The 15715-nt window shown below is 47.3% G+C and overlaps 1 protein-coding gene across 2 annotated transcripts in view; it reads left to right on the forward strand.

Annotated features, from left to right (window-relative positions):
- The window catches only part of GASK1A (golgi associated kinase 1A), an 84667-nt gene that overhangs the window by 9282 nt on the left and 59670 nt on the right, over positions 1–15715 (forward strand). Inside the window, exon 1 of one of the 2 annotated variants that reach the window (XM_011738915.3) lies at positions 9854–12748. The exons of the other annotated variant lie outside the window; for it this stretch is intronic. The gene's annotated coding sequence lies outside the window, so the exon portion shown is untranslated. Of the gene's footprint in view, positions 1–9853; positions 12749–15715 lie in introns of those variants that run through there. 2 annotated transcript variants of the gene reach the window in all.

Below are 15715 nucleotides of genomic sequence, written 5' to 3' on the forward strand. Positions count from 1 at the left end.
AGACACAGGGATGCGAGATGAAGAGAGTGAGGCACAGAGACAAACGAGACCAGCTCTGTGGAGAACCCTTCACGTCTAGGCATGGTTCTGAGCCAGGCAGGCGCCCCTTTCAGCTTGTGAGCGTGCCATGCAGCGGGGCTCCTGGACTGCGTGGAGCACACTCTTCTGAACTGGCTTTCGTCAATGTTGTTGCCCTTTGGCAGAGCAGTGCTGTTTTCTGCTGGCCTGGATGGACTGAGGGCTGACTGCCACTGCCTCTCTGTGCTTCACATGCTCCAGGGCTGTCCCTAATGTCAGCTCTGTGCTCCTGCTGGGGGAGGCATTATCAGCAGGACAAACCCAGTGGTTCCACTGGCCAGTCTTGCTTCTAGCTAGACTGGCTTTGCAGCAGTGTTGTGAGTTGACTTCCAATGCACTGGGCACTAGGAAATTCTCAAGATATTCTGGCAAAGTAACTGTAGTGTTTTTAAATGCTTGGTGGTATCTTTGAGATGGGAAGGGAAGACCCAAATACAGCCAACCTGTAACATTAGAGGGGCGTAATTTCAAAAAGTGCAGAAGCCGCAGTCCCTTTCATTCTTATCTACAAAGGAGATGAATGAACTGCAGCCCACGGATAATGTGATAACTCTTACTGGCCAGGTGGAAGGAAAGGGGGAGACGTTGGTAGGGGGAGAGGGTTGCAGGGAGGAGCAAGGAACACGTTTCCTACAGAGCCTGGGAAAAGGCGCATTAATGGATGGGGCGGGTCCTCACGTTTGCTTTCTGTCTCCGGGTCTGTGCAATCTCTTTCTTCTAGGCGCCCCATTCTGTCTGTCTGGACTTCCCTTTTAGGGTTCAGAATGCCATTGATCTTTCTTTTTGGTGAATGTAGAGTTGAGGTAAGATTCTTAGAAACTTGTTCTTTTGCATATTGTCACTGCTTCTCTTCCTGACCTGATCATAGGGGAACGTTTTCCTCGATTTTCCTTTTGGGCCTGATAGGGTTTTGCAGCTCTCTTGTTTTATCTCTGTCTTTTGTAAATTGTAAGAGCAATACCTGCTTATTGTGGAAAATCCTACCTGCTTTTGGGTCTCTTTGGAGGAGTCTCTGTGTGGTGTTCCCAGCCTTAGACTCACGGCATAGACAGATGGACCTGCTGGGAGGTCTGCATGGTCAAGAGTCCCTGTGCAGGGCCAGGTGTGTTGGCTCATGCTTGTAATCCCAGCACTTTGAGAGGCTGAGGGAGGATCCCTTGAGTTCAGGAGTTCAAGACCAGCCTGGGCAACATAGGGAGACCCTATCTCTACAAAAAGTTAAAAAGGTGCATGCCTGTAGTCCCAGCTACTTAAGAGGCTGAGGTGGGAGGATTGCTTGGGCCCAGGAAGTGGAGGGTGCAGTGAGCTATGATCATGCCACTACACTCCAGCCTGGGTGACAGAGTGAGACCCCATCTCAAAAAAAAAAAAAAAGAGGTCCCTATGCATACACCCTTGGGGATAACTCCCAACGAACTTCTCAGAGTACTGCCCTGCCTGCTTCTGGGACAGCAGCGGTGGTTGTCTGTGGTGGAGGAAGGGAGGACAAAGGAAACCCACATTTACGAAGTTTGTTTATCAGAGCGGCATCTGCCTGCCATGTGCCCAGCCTCCATTTGAGCATTGAGATGAGAATGAGCATGCCTTATACCCTGGCCCCTCAGGAATTCCGAGTCTTGGGGAGGATGGGGGCCAGCCTACTTGCCTACTTAATGACAGTGCGTCGACTGCATCCCAGGTGTGAAGCTCTGAGTCCCAGTGTGATGTTCTGAGAGTCCCAGGTGTGATGTTCTGAGTCCTGGCAGTGTTGTTCTATGTTCCAGGCATGTTGTTCTGCGGGCCAGGTGTGTTGCTCTGTCAGCTAGGTGTCACTCTTTTTTATTACTGAGGAAACTAAGGCTCAGAGGAACCAAATGCTTTGCCTGAGCTCTTGTGGCTGGGAAATGGTGGGGTAAAGGGCTGGACCCAAACCTGAATGAGCTTGAGGCCTGTGCCTGGGGCGACTATGGACAAGTAAGCAAATGATGGGTGCGGTTATCTCACTCTTTTCACCCTAGCTGGTTGGGAGGAGGTCTGGGGACCCCTGAAGTCCTTGGATCTGTCTAGGTGGAAGCAGTGGGGGTGGGGGCCAGGCCAGGCCACTGGCTGGGGAAAGTTCCTGTAAGGATGTCGTCTGAGGTCTTGGGAGTCTCCTGGGGACTTCTCTTCTGTAAGTCTCCTTTTCCTGCTTTCTTTTTTTCTTTCTTATTTTTAGTAGAGACAAGGTCTCACTTTGTTGCCCAGGCTGGTCTCAAACTCCTGGCCTCAAGTGATTCTTCCCTTTCAGCCCCCTAAAGTGTTGGAATTATAGGATTATAGGCATGAGCCACCGCGCCTGGCCAATCAGTCTTTTTCTTGCTGTTGTCTCTGCTATTCAAACCCTCTACAGAGTCACGCAGATATACACACACACATCCACCCACTCCATGCACTTAGATGCATTATTCACACACTTACACATAAACCACATGCTCACATTGATATTCACAGTGTCACAGTGAAACACACACTCACCCACACACTGGTAATCTGGCATACACACTCACCCTCACACACTTGCGTAGCCATAGAGCTGCTGCAGAGGTGCTGCCTGGGCTCTGAAGCAGAGGTGTTTGATGGAGTAGTGGGACTGGAGCCAGGCTCAAGCTGTGCCCAGACTGTGGTGGGGGCTGCGGTCACGCTGCCTGGGTGCCTGGGCCCAGCGGAGGTGGAAGCTGCAGGCAGTTTGAGGGCTGGAGGCTGTAACGGCCAGTGAATGGGCCATTTGGATGTCTGTGCCTGTGCTGGAAGGAGAGTGAGTGGGACACACAGGGTTCTTTCTCAAGGACAGAGTGGCTCTGTTGTCTGTCCACATAGAGGCTCAGTGTGTGCCTCCTGGGGGACCTGAACCCCAGCTCAGGGACTGGCTGCTGGCAGGGTTGCTTCCTGGATAGCACGGGTGCTCATTCCCAGCCTCCCTGCATGCCTGGCCACTGTCTGCAGGCCCTGGACCTAGTGGGCTCTTACAGTTACTCACCACATTCTGGCCCCCCACCCCCACCCCTCTGCCCAAGATCCTGTTGCAACTACAAAGATGCTATTGTATTCCTTTCTTTCAGAACATTCTCCCCTGAAACTCTGGTTAAAATCCTCTCATCTCCCTTTAGGCTGACTGGGCAGGGATGCCTTGTGTAGTCACTTCGCTGGGAGTCTGGAGAGGCTCCTGGCTGCTGGTTCACACTCACTTCCCTCCCTGGCAGTGGCTGAGTTTAGACTGTAATTGTCGTAATATCTTACTTGGTGTGGCTTTAAAGCATGAAGGGTTCAGAGGGTGAGTTGTAATCGGAACTGAATTGAAACCCTGCTCACCACCTTGGGCATGTCAGTGAACCTTTAACTTCTTAGCCTCAGTTTCCCTTGGCAATACCAGGGCCTCCTTGTGGGAGTGTATGCTCAGTGCTTTAATGAGCATGAGGCACCTTGCACAACAGTCAGCACATAGTCACTGCTCAGTTAATGGGAGCTGTGATTACCTTGTCCTTGGACAACAGACAGGCCTGAAGGCACAGCAAGGCCTGGGCTTCTAGAACTGTCAGGAGGATCCTTCAGTGCAACACTACGATTAGGAGTGGGGGATGCCTTAGACTCTGGCTCCCCTCAGAAGGAGTTTGGGATGTATGCCAAAGAGGGGCTGCCTTTGCCTCATCCCCGGGGATCCATCCCTATGATGGTGAACTGGAATTCAAGGAAGGGGAAAGGGATGCCTAGTTCAAGAGTTCTTGATCTGGGGTCCAAGCACGTGATAAAAGAAAAACTTCAGCCGAATTAAATTTAAAAGGGTTTAATTGAGCAATGAATGATTCGCAAATCGGGCAGCCCCCAGAATCACACAGAGACTCCGGGGGTGCCTCATGGTCAGAACAAATTTATAGACAAAAAAAGGTAAAGTGACGTACAGGAATCGGAAGTAGGTACAGAAACAGTGAGATTGGTTACAGCTTGGCGTTTGCCTTATTTGAGCAGTTTGAACATTCGGCAGCCTATGAGTGGTTGAAGTATGGCTGCTGGGATTGGTGAACACTCAGCCGTTGTTACTGCCGCATACTATTAAGTTAGGTTTTTAATTTTGTCTGACTATTAAGCTAGGTTACAGTTCATCCACAGGGACTCAAATATAGAAATACAGAGTCCTTCTCAGGCCATATTTAGTTTGCTTTAATGCATGGAATTCAGGGGAGCACTAGGTTAAACAAAGCTACATCTTTATTTTCACTCATCTCTAACTGGAATTCAGTGTTTCTTCGATAATGAATGTAGGCACCAGCCACAGTAGTGTTGGCAGGACCTGTGACTTTGTCATCAAGAGAAGTCACAGATATTTTATGTAATGACAGCAGAAGCAGATACTTTGAAATATAGTTTTTATTCGTCACTGTTTTGAAAGTGCATTTGTTTTTAGATATACTGATAGATACTGGTTTTTAATGTGTTAATAAGGAAGCACGTGTAGAATTATATCACACATTTGTTTTTTAGAAGATCTGGATAATTATTTCAATGTAATTGATTATCTTGGTAACCCTGTATTTTTCATTTTATACAATAAAAAAACGCATCTTGAGAAGAATCTTCAGCTTCACCAGGTGGCCAGAAGGGTCTTTGGTATTAATAAGATTCGGAACCCCTGCCTCTGCGTAGATATTCATCAATGTGATCTGTTTCTTGGGGAGTGACAGAAGCCCCTTTGCCTAAAAGCATCTTTCCCCAGCCTCTACTCCACGGCCATTAAAAAATAATCTTTAAAAAAATTAAAACCTGGTGTGTGCCAGGCACCGTGCTGGGTGTTGAAAGATAATTTCCCCTCAGTGATAATAACATACTGTATTTACAACATATTGTATTATGTCATTGTAGCATAACAACCCAATAACAACAATGCCCAAAGCATTAGACTTTGTAACTTTCTCATTCATCATTTCCTGGAATTCTCATCCTTTAAATGTTAAGACTACTGTGTGAGACTCATTTTAGAGATCTGTAAATAAAGGTTCAGTGAATCTGAGTCATGGCCAAGTCATGCAGTTCATAAATATGAAGGACTTCCAGGTGGGCCCTCCAGTCACAAATGCGATGCTTTTTCCACTCAATCAACCTGAAAATTCCCACACTCGGACTTAGCCCTTGCATTTTGATATCTAGTCTTTGGAAATTTTTTTGTTAAAAATAAATATCCTTGGAAATTAGTTTGGTGCATCAAGCATTGTCCCAAGGGTCTGGGTCTCAGAGGCATCTTGTATAGACAGAGGAGAAGAAAGGGCAATACTAGATAATGGGCCCTGGGTCTGGATTTGGGGAGGCCTGGGCAGAGGACAGCCCCAGGGGAGGCATGGAGGCAGGAGCCGGGCCTAGAGGGATGGGGAAGGCCAATGCTGGGGAGGAAGCACTGATAGGGAGGGCAAGCTCTGAAGCCCAGTTTGACTCTCTTTGCGTGTTTTGCTTGGGGAGCCTCCAAGACACATGCATGGAGACTCAGCCTCAGTCTTCTAAGCAGCATCTTCATGAGAGGGCTGAGGGAACCTCCATTTCTGGAGGCCACCGATGCAGTTTTCTGCTTGGGACTGGGCCGAGAGGGCATGCGGTAGACAAGCAGAGCATTTTCTTTGTGCCATGGACACAGAGACCTGTTCCTCTTCTCCGAATCCAAGAGGGTCCATCAGACACTGCGAGGCACTTCTCCTGTCTTTGACTGAGAAGTCAGAGACTCTCTAATTATGCTTTCTCCCTAATTCTTGGAAGGCAGCGGCCCCAATGCATATCATTTCCCCCAACAGCGTCCAGCACAGTGTAGATGTGGAGGATGTGGGCAACAGATGTTTCGACTGGTTGTTAGCCTCCTACATCTTATATTTAAATATCTCCGGAGTTGTCCAACAGAACTTTCTGAGATGATGGAAATGTTCTATCCTGTGCTGTCCAACATAATAGCCACTACTTGCAGGTGGCAGTTGAGCCCCTGAAATGTGGCCAGTGCAACCAGGAATGGAAATTTTTAAATTTTAATTAATTCAAATGTAAATAGTCACATGTGGCCAGTGGCTCTCATATTGGACATTGTAGCCCTGGACCAAGAGATATAAACTGAAGTGCAGATGGAGGCCAGGCTTCTAGCATAAGTGAAGGAAGTGGGCTGGGTGTAATGAAAACACCGCCTATGTTTTGTTTTTTTCAGGTTTAATTGAGCTGTAGTCAGAGAAGTGTTCATCTTCTGTAAGAAAAACAATAAGGCAAATGAGATGCCAAAGGCAACTGTCCTTCCTTGGTGTTGGGAGACAGTAGGGAGTTGTGGGGCCTGTGGGGAACTTCAGGGAGCATATCATTGAGAGAGAGTGCCATACTCTACGCCAGCCGTATAGGGACCTGGGCCCAAAGTGTAACTAGAACTTCCCCTTTTTCGAGGGAAGCTGGAAATCTGAATTTTTATGTGAAATATCCTGGATTTTAAATATTGGTTCAAATTTATTTAAAACAGTACAAGCCAAGCAAAACACATCTGCAGGCCAGATTTGGCCTGTAGGTCCTGTTTTATAAGCTCTTCTCTAGGTCTCATCCTGTATGAGTCTCTACCGCCTCCTGGAGACTAGGGTGGATGTCCGGTGAAGAGCGAGGTGGATTCTGTCCTGAAGTATTCCCAATTGGCTCGGCCTCCCCTGTTGTCACGTGTTTAGTCAAAAGAGAGGAGAAGTGCACAGGGAAGGCACAGACTTGCTCCCCTCCCCTTCTTCTCTGAGGTTGCATCTTGGCCTCTGAGCAGCCAGGGAGCAGAAATCTCTGGAAGGTTGGAAAGGTATAGCCCAGAAAGAAACTTGCTTTATGTTTCAGCAGCAATCCCCACCCCTCTTGATCCCAGCCCCACTCCCAGATCTGAGAGCAAAATATGTGGCTGTTAATACCAAGGCAGCCAGAGAAATTTTCCAACAAATGACAGGGTCTCCAAAATTCCATCTGGCCTGTGGTGTTCCCACACTGGCACTCTTGTGAGCTGGAACAAAATGCTAATTCAGCTGTGGATGTGGAGAGGGCTCCTGGGGCCAGCAGGGCTGCAAAGCCCCAACGTATAATCAACGTGGAGACTGGACCAGGGCAACCAGCAAACTGGGGGACATAAGGGACACTCCGTTGACATTCCTGCCTATGGGGCTCTTGCTCTGAGCACAGTGCCAGGATCCCTGCCATGGAGTTGATCCCATGGGCATTGCTAGAAAATTACCATCATGGTAATAGCAACAATCCTAATGACAGCTAACATTGACTGAACTTAACTGCATGTCAGGCTCTGTTTTGAATGCTTTATCTACAACACCTCATGTCACTCTCATAGTGTTTAGTAGAGTGATTTTATTTTTATGATTGACAAGTCACATTCTTTTCCTGTCAGAGTGTCACCACCATAAGAGGGCTTTTGTCTCTTTTGTTCATGATGTTTCTCTTCTGCCTGGAACAGTGCTTGGCTCAGGAAATACCTGCTTAATGAACTAATGAACGGACCACCCTATGAAGGAGGTACTAGGTACTGTTATGACCCCCATTATACAGATGAGGAGATCAAGGCCCAAGGTCACACAGCAAGGACACAGTGGAGTTGAGATCAATGCCCACAGTGGAGTTGGGATCAATAGCCCATGTGTTGTTTGCAGCTATGCTAGGCTGGTGATGGCAGGAGGCCACGGGGACCTGGCCATCTCCCCTTTAGGCCCAGAGATGAAACTTGTCAAATAGTTTGGGGACTGGAGAAAGGTCATGGTCCTGTGGTCAGGGACTGAGGGGTGCTCCCTGTGACCATTTGGGTGTAGGATACTCAGTTCCTGGCTCAGCCTGTGCCCCGTGGGCTATGGGTCATCCACACTGAGTCTCAGGACTTGTGGTCTCCTTGGAGAATGTGCACAAACTCTGAGAGGCCATTTGTCTTTCTGATGACAAGTAGGTCACTCTGTCCTTGGAGCAGAGAGCTGGCAGCTGCACGTGCGAAGAGCCCTGTACAGAACTGCACATCCCGTGCACCCTTCATAGGCCGAGCAGTTTCAGAGCGGAGGCTGGAACCTGGGCTGGAATCATGTCCAGGCCGAGGGGCCCTGCGATGAGCAACCCCACCAGCCAGGGTTCCTCATCTGGGACAGGAGATGAATGATTTTTTTCTTCCTGCCCACACTCTACCCTCTGCTACCTGCACCTTGGGTGACATCTGCAACTCCATTTCAGAGAGGCAGAGGAACATAGTTTAGTGTGTGAAGTGTCTGGGGTCGAGTTGCTGGGTCTGAGGGTGAGAAGGCCTCAGTAAGTCTTGCTGATCCCACCTCTGGCCTCTGCTCCCTGCTCTTCGGAGCCCCCTTTTGGCCTGACTTTCTGTGTTTCAAGTGTCAGGTATTACATGTTCAAGCTACTACTTTCACATGCATGAGAGACAGAGAGAGAGAGGTGAGTGTGGAAAGAGAAAGAGAGAGAGATAGATCTGGGATCCACAGAGATGGAGAGAATCATCTTCAGATTGGAAAACAACACATGCACGTTCTTTTTCAAAGGTGTGTCTCCCAGGGGCCTCTCCTCCATGGGCTGTTCTGGCCCTCACTGGGTGCAGATTCTTCCCTCCTCAGTTGTAGCTGGAATAACAACTGCACAATAGAGGAGTTCTCCTCCTCTTCTTCCCCCTCATAGCTTATGTTTATTGAGCATCTATTGTGGGTCTAGAATAATGGTAAGCATTTGACAGTTATTTCATTTAATTAGTATAATGGCCCTATAAGGTTGTGTCTTAGGTTGGCTTCCTCCAGAAGGAGACCTTGAGACCAGGATTCCAGTGCAAGCAGTTTATCTGGAAGACGTCATCAGAAGACAGCAGCAGGTAGGGAGGAAGCGAGACAGGGAAGACAGCCAGTGCAGGGTGCATGAGAGGGCAGGTTCCTGCTGGGGACTTCGGGGGCTCGGTCCTGCTGGGAACTTCTGGGAGACCTTGAGGAACATGCCACTCTTAGGAGTTGTCCTCCCCCACAGGTAAAGAGGATGGAGTCTTTATTCGCCAATTCCTGTCTACCATAGGTTGAGGGCTGCTCCTGGGGGTATTAGCTTCCCAGCAGGCACACTGCTGCTGACCACTTCTGAAGTCCTTTAAGGGGTCTGGGACATCGCCTTGCTGTCCACTGTATGGAGGACATTGGTTGTGATGAGCTCCAACACTGCAGAAGACGCAGCTGGGAGAACTCCTAATGGAAGGGGTCTCCACCCAAGAGCTGGTTGGATGAAGGGTCAGCTTTTGTGGAATATTCTGGGGGCCTCATATCCAAGAACCAGGAGAGGCTGAAGGAGAAGAGGTGGTGGGGGCAGGGCAAGCGATGGAGATGCACTCGGGACTGGGCCTCCTGGCAGAGTTTGTGGCTAGTGGGTGTGTCTAGCGTGGACCGGGAGCTCAGCTCCTTAACCCAGGTTGCCCTTTGCTGTAGCTTTTTCTTAGCAGGGTAATGTTAATAATGGGAGCGACCACCTTTTGAACAGTTACTATGTCCCTGTGACTTTTATAGAACTGTATACGCATTAACTCATTAAACACTCATATCAACCCTAGGAGGTGGGTGCTAAGCTTTCCACCATTTTAGAAATGAGTGAAGAGCTAGGATACCCGGGACAGGTGTCTCAGCAGGAGTGTGCGGCGGGCACACTGCCTTCTGCTATGACAGACTGCCTATGTGAGTGGCCCTCTCCTCTTGGTGGCTCTTCCTCCCACCTGCTCACTCCTGCTCCCTGTGACCTTAGGTGCTAACCTGGGATTTTCTGGTGCCAGTTCACCTGATATCACTTCTCTGGTTATAACTGGTGCTGACTTGTTCCTCCATGGCTACTAGTGATGCCTAGATTTGGGTGGAGGGACCCTCTAATCCGTGTCAGCTTCCCTAGGATTCACAGGGTGGGAAAAGCCTCTTTGTTTCTTACTGCCACAACTACGTCATTTTGTCTATTGGCTTTTGGACTTTTTTTTTTTGAACCAATATGCATAGGGATACATTTTACATTGTGACCCAATATATGTGCGTGTGTGTGTGCACATGTACATATCAGTGTGTATAGCTGAAATTAAAGTCTCATGAAATAATATACCCTGATGACTTATTTTTTTCCTCTCTTCTTTTTCTCTTTTCTTCCTTTTCTTTCCCTTGTACTAATGGGTTCCAATCACAGTGTGACAATCTGATTGAACTCCTTTCTCATTTTAATGGAGCTGCCCCTCTTCTGGAACTTGGTTCAGGTTGGTGGGTATGAAGCCAATTTGGAAGGCAGTGCATGCATTGTTGCATTTTCAAATCACCGCTCCTGCCTATGTATTCTCCACATTCTGGACGGAGCTGGTGCACACTGGTGCTTCTCCTCCACAGGTAGGCGCCTTCCACATGCAGCAAACCCTGGGGTGAAGGTGCTCAGCAACCTCTGTCCTGGGTCTAGCTGTCAGCCCCAAGCCTGCCTCCCCACTGTTCCTCCCAGGGCAGGGCTGTGGGGAGGAGCTTGTCTACTCAGGCTTCAGTGGCTGGCTCTCTCGCAGCCCACCCTGATGTACTCAGATTCCTGAGGTGGGCATGCGGGGCCTGGCCCTCTTGGCCCCCTGGCTGCCCAGGGACTCCTACAGTAGAAAGGCATCTTAAAGAGGCCATGCCTCCAATCTCTGCAGCAGCCAGTGTAGGGGTTGTGTTTGTTTCCCATTGTTGCTGTAACAAATGAACACACATTGAGTGGCTCAAAACAACACAAATTTTTTCTCTAAGGCTCTGCTCGGAAGTCCAAAACCAGTTTCACTGGACTAAACTCAAGTTGTCAGAAGGGCTGGTTTTCTTTGGAGGTTCTAGGGGAGAATCCTTTTTCTTGCCTTTTCTGGCTTCTAGCAGCTGCCTGTGTTACTGGCTTGTGCCAGGAATTCCTCTATCTTCAGAGACCATCATTCCAGTCTCTGCTTTCATTATCACTTTGCTGTCCCCTCTTCTGTATTCATTTCTCTCTCCACCTGCCTCTAATACAGACACTTGTGATCACATTTAGAGCCCACCCAGCTAATCTAAGACAGTCTCTTTCTCTCAAGAACCTTAATTTTATCACATATGCAAAGGTCCCAGGTCCCAGAGATTAGGGCCTGAACATCTTTGGAGTCAGTATTCAGTTAACTACAGGGGCTGTCCAGGCTCTGCCTTGAGGACCGTGAGTTCTTACCCATCATCGGTTGGCCCAGTCCTGTGAGAGCGGTCAGGCTGGGGCTGTGTGCTCCTGGGACCGAGTTAGACCAATGTGGCCTTTCCAAGGCTTTCTGACTCCCATCTACCAAAACAAGAAAAATCAGTAGTTACTAGATATTTAACAAGTAACTGCTGTGTTCTACCACTTCCAGAGGTAGGGATTTGCTCTTCAGTCAGGTTCCTTTTTGAGTTTGTGGATAGGCAGCCAGAGTCTTAAAAGCAGAAGGAGATCGCATAAACAGGGGACTCAAACTGGAGGCCCCTGGGCCAATCAGCAAGATTCTCCAGGCTTGGCTTTTGATGCTAAAGAGAGAGATGAAGGAATCTGGGAAATCTTCTCCCAAGACAGCAGCCATGCCTACAAGACCATGCATTTCCATATAATTCTATTTCACACATCGGAAGGCGAACATTCCCTTGGCCCACGCTGCATATTATCTTTGTAACATTCCTCTGTCACATTTCCCAGAAGATGAATAAGATCAAGCTCAGGTTCTCAGGAAAGCAAGCAGGAAAATAACATTCATACTTTGTAAAGAATATCCTTCTCACTTTAGTTGTAGAGTGCTGCTCCCAAGGAATTAACTGTACAGTCATTCAACACATGGATGAGGCGATGGACAATTTCATTGTCATTGTATTTTGGGGCAAGGTGGGGCACGGAGGACAGTGAAGATTAATTTCTCCTGCTTGCTAGTTTTGTCTTTGAAAATCTGGCCTGGACTCCTTTCCTCAACTGAGTTTTACATTTCCATGAAGACAGGAAAAGCTTTGTTCTTTTGAGACTCTATGGCACCATCATGAACTGGTGGAGATGCCTGGGTGCCTGTCACAGAAAGGTAGAGGGGATTGAGTCCCCATTTCCCTGCCTAGGAGGAGAACTCTCTCCTTGGCTCCTCTTCCCCTCCTCCACCCCTGCCCCGCCCTGTCCACCAGATGCATCATTCCAGACGCCTCAGTGTTGGGAACACCCAGTGCCAGATCTTCACCTTGGCAGAACCCTGAGCAGGGCCCAGACATTGTGGGCCTAGTCCAGAAAGCTGACCCCAGGTCATGTGCTGCAAGAAGTTCCACGTCATGACACAAGCGAAGGAGCAAAACCCTTCCAGCTGCTGCTTTTCTCCGTGGAACTTGATGATATGCAGTCCAGGAAAGCCATCATTCCTTCTAACGCTGGATACAGCTAAATCCAAACAGCACGTGGCCACATCTAGCCTGCAACGGACTTGGCCTGGCCAGAGCAGGGCAGGAGGCCAGAACAAAGAAAAGGAGCCAGATATTATGAAATATTGGTCTGTGCTCAGCAGGCTCATGCAGCCTCTAGCAAGCATGTGGACAAGAATGCAGAGCTTGCCTATTTGTTTGTGAACATGAAGCTGCAGACAGGGAGCTGAGGGGAAATACTGATTAATTTGATCCCTTTCAAAAGAGAAGAGCTGATATCCAAGGTGAGGGGCTATGGCTACTTACTTCCAGGGACACTTTATTTTTCCAGGCGCCTCAGTGAGACATGAGAGGAGGTGAGAAAGGTGAAGGTGGGGACAGGTGGGCCTCTGTGGGTGTAATTAGACTGCTGGCAGTCAAGTTTGCTTTGGAGGAAGAATTTCTGAGGGGTAGGGAGGCTTCCTGTGAGGTGGGTCCTTGCCTCGCCCCTTCCCCTTCTCCTGCAGGCTCCAGGGGTCTGACCGGCTGCCTGTCTCTCTTCAACCACCCTCTTTCCCACCCGCAGTTGTGGCTCCTCAAGGCTTCCTGGGTGCCCTGCCCTTTCTACTGTCACGTATGCCCTCCCTTCCCTTTGGGATGCTTTTTATTACTAAAAGTTACACAGCATAGAAAGCTTGCTGATTGGAAGTTTTGGAAATCAGCTTGCTATTCTGGTGTTAATAATCGCTGGTCTCCTTTTAAATGTGAGTGGAGCCAGGTAGGTCCGCAATCAAACATTCTTCTTCCCAGAATCCTCCTTGTCAGATGGTTTAGTTTGTTTCTCAAGACTGACAATCCCAGAGGCTGAGTACGTGACATAATTTTCCAACTCTGCGGTTTTATTTTGTTGAGACAAAAGACTCAGCATGTGTCCTAAGACTGGAGGAAAAATTGATGGCGTATCAATTTCTTAAGGGATTTTCAAGGGTAGTTCTGATCTGGACTTAATTTTTGTCTGATTTGCTGTATTCAGAATCTGAATCTCTCATAAGTTGGGACTCTACTGTACCACAATTTTTTATGCTTGCTTTTGTGTTTTTATTGGTCTGAGTGATCTGCTGCTGTTTATCCTTTAGTATCGCGTTTCTCAAGCATTCTGTGGGCTCCTGGGGCTCCAAGGACCTCTGCCTTGGTTTAGAGCTGTGCTGTTCAATATTGCAGCCACCAGCCACATACTGAAATGTAGCTAGTCTGAACTGAGATGTGCTGTTTGTGTGAAATACACATTGGATATCAAAGACTTTACAAAAAATGTAAAATATCTCATTAATAGTTTTTATATTGATAACATGTTGAACTGATAATATTTTTATGTATCAGGTTAAATAAAATATATTATTAAAATCAGTTTCAATTGTTTCTTTTTCTTTTTTAAAAAATTTGGCCACTAGAAACTTTGAAATTTCCTATGTGGTTCACATTGTATTTCTATTGGACGATTCTGAGTGAGGAAAACATTGGTTTACAGCCATCTCATTCTTCAGTTCTTTTATGCTTGAAAATGAAGCTCAACAATTCCCACCTTCCTTGTTTCCAGACCTTTTTCTCTGATTTTCATTTCTGAATGTTTGAGAATGACAGGTGTTCATTATGCCTTAATTCTCTTATTCAAATGTGCCTGGACTCCATTTGATTAATTTATTTCTGCAATGAATCTCTAGGGCACTGATCTCAATCTTGGTGATCCTCCTGACTCACACAGCAAAATAGCTACTTTACTTAGTCCCATAATCCCTTCAGATTATGTCTAGTACACTGTGGATAAATATGCATTTTAAAAAGAGAATAGATGTGTTAAAAGTAAAACCTTAGAGGACGGACATGGTGGCTCACACCTGTAATCCCAGCACTTTGGGAGGCTGAGGCAGGCGAATCACCTGAAGTGAGGAGTTCGAGACCAGCCTGGCCAACATGGCAAAACTGTGTCTCTACTAAAAATACACAAATCAGCCGGGCGTGGTGGCAGCCACCTATATCCCAGCTACGTGGGAGGCTGAAGTGGGATAATCGCTTGAACCAGGGAGACGGAGGTTGCAGTGAGCCAAGATGGCACCACGGCACTTCAGCCTGCGTGACAGAGTGAGACTGTGTCTCAAAACAAAACAAAACAAAAAATAATAATAGATGATAGACAGACTCAAACTCAAGTCACTCCCTGCCAGAGTCATCTTGTGTGTGAAGGCAGTCTGCTACTAGATCAAAGGTCTCAAAGTGGGGCTCAGCCACTTCGGTGGGTACACTAGACAGTCCACCAGGTGCAGCAGGAAAATATCAGAACTGCTGTTTATGTTTATTTTACCTAATTCTTTTATGATTTTAAATTTATTGTCCATGTTTTATAATGAATATATTTATGTAGTATTACATGCTTCTAATTTGTAAATAGTGGGAAAAAATAGTTTGTAAATATTGGAAGGATGTTCTCAGATTTTTTACCAGTAAAGGTAAATGACCAAAAAGTTTTGGGACTACTGGCCCAGAGAAGGTGATTTTGCTCCCTAGTGATAATTGAATCCCACTACTGTATCAGTGACTCTTTTGAATATACGCACTCCATTCATTCATTCATTCATTCCTTCATTCATTCACTCATTCTTTCATTTAGGATCTATGAGGCTGTCGTTGTTTTGGTAACATTTACCTGCCCTCTGAGAGCCTGGATTCTGACTCTGTTATTTTCCTGCCTGCCTCATGGTTGAAGAACTTTGGCAGGCTTCAGGTGTTTGGGAGTGGCAGAATGAGTGAGGAAGGCCTTTTTTCTTAAGCTTCCCGAGGTGAGTTTTTAGTATTTAGCATGTCTTTGATGGGGAGAGATGTCTGGGTCAGGCCATGGAAAATAAAACCTGTTGACTTCAGGTGAAAGCTATTTCATTGGCCAAGGAGATGTTTAGCTGCTCAGAGCGAAGGCTAATGAATGACTTCTCACCTAGCAGTTGACACTGCAGATGTCAGATCTTGCCAATAGTTCCCCCAGGTTAACAGGGGGATGACTAGGTTAACTGATCAGCTGTTTCATTGCTTAATTAAGACACAAAACATAAACTAGCTTATGAGTGATCATCACACAAGAGCCCACACCCACCCACCCTCTTCTCAGGAGAAGATGACTCACTGGATAGCTCAACTACAGCTTCTCTGGAGTTCCTTTTCATCATTTATCAAAAATGAGGGTGGAAAACTGGAACAGTGCTTCCCAAACTGTTCTCAATTTT

This window comes from Macaca nemestrina, chromosome 2 (assembly GCF_043159975.1).
Source record: "Macaca nemestrina isolate mMacNem1 chromosome 2, mMacNem.hap1, whole genome shotgun sequence".
In the NCBI taxonomy this organism is placed as follows: Eukaryota; Metazoa; Chordata; class Mammalia; order Primates; family Cercopithecidae; genus Macaca; species Macaca nemestrina.